The 1,209-nt window shown below is 35.4% G+C and overlaps 1 protein-coding gene across 1 annotated transcript in view; it reads right to left on the bottom strand.

Moving 5' to 3' along the window:
• Positions 1-1,028, bottom strand: part of LOC119590720 — a gene marked incomplete in the record, with an annotated part of 9,134 nt that extends 8,106 nt beyond the window's left edge. The window contains 1 exon segment of the mRNA XM_037939409.1: positions 306-1,028.
• Between the last annotated feature and the right edge of the window lie 181 nt (positions 1,029-1,209).

Below are 1,209 nucleotides of genomic sequence, written 5' to 3'. Positions count from 1 at the left end.
TTGTAATAGTAATTTAACTATATTTTCTGTGGGAACAAATTCATTTTTATAGAATTGTTCTTTTTTTTTACGAAGATTTTAATTACGTGAAGATTTGTGCTAAAACTAAGCTTAAATTGTGCTAAAAATATGCTTAAACTGAAAATATTGTGACAGCAAAATAGCAGTGATTATAATTTTCACGTTTTTCAAGTTCTATGTTATCCTACACCACAGAATGCTTGCCAGAAAGGTACTGTAGCCTATCAAAACATGCAACACAAATACAGTCTACTGTTGCATTCCAATAAAAGGATATTTTACGGTTTCTGTGCTGTAGGTGTTTCTTATCAACACGTTTCCTACTTCGCAAACTTGCCAACTGCACAAATTCCTTTATATGTTGTTTACTTTACTTGGTATGAAAAGTTAAAGAACTACTTTATTTTACTAACATACATAGTTCTTCAATCGTGTTTTGTGCATAACTGTATGTGTTAAAGGGGTTCCAATCGACGTCGAAAACGTTTTGTAACAAGTATTGGTGAGGGAAATAGGTTGGCAGCCCTTTTAATGACGCAACAGCACCCAATTCATAATATACAGAGGAATTATCCCATGGAATTTTCTTTAACCTCGGAGTCACGAAGCAAATGACAAGGCCCGCGGTCAGCCATTCCTAGTAATTAAAAAAAACAACATAATCTACTTTATACCATGTTAACTATGTATTTACTAATTAATGGAAATTTTATAATAAAGTTCGCATTGCTAAAAAAACAGGAAATGGCAGCTTTATATAAAATACACACACACAAAAATATGCCTACTTTTAAATTACTGTTTCTAATACTAATTAAAATCCCAGTCTTCACGTACTAACCTTTCAAAGAAGCAAACGAAAATGTAATTCTACAGGATCGAAGTTCTACAAATTAATACTACTGGTCCGAACCTTTCTCTCAAAATATTTTCTCAAAAATAGCTTGGAGTCGACTCTCTGTCCTACCTCTGCAGTGTGGCAGAGGTGACTGTAGGCAAGCAGCTTCTCCAGACCGACGCTGTGGAAACCGTCTGGGGGACCTGTACGATACCTGTCGAGTACAGAGTCGAAACGAAAACCTGTCCACAGGGGTATTTTGATGTGGGGGGGGGGGTTGAATTCGAATATTCAGTTAACATTACCCACAGTGTTCTTATACTATAGTTAATTCAATTAGGATCAGACAC

Source organism: Penaeus monodon, chromosome 27, assembly GCF_015228065.2.
Source record: "Penaeus monodon isolate SGIC_2016 chromosome 27, NSTDA_Pmon_1, whole genome shotgun sequence".
Classification (NCBI taxonomy): domain Eukaryota; kingdom Metazoa; phylum Arthropoda; class Malacostraca; order Decapoda; family Penaeidae; genus Penaeus; species Penaeus monodon.
This window is presented reverse-complemented; position numbering and strand designations above follow the sequence as displayed.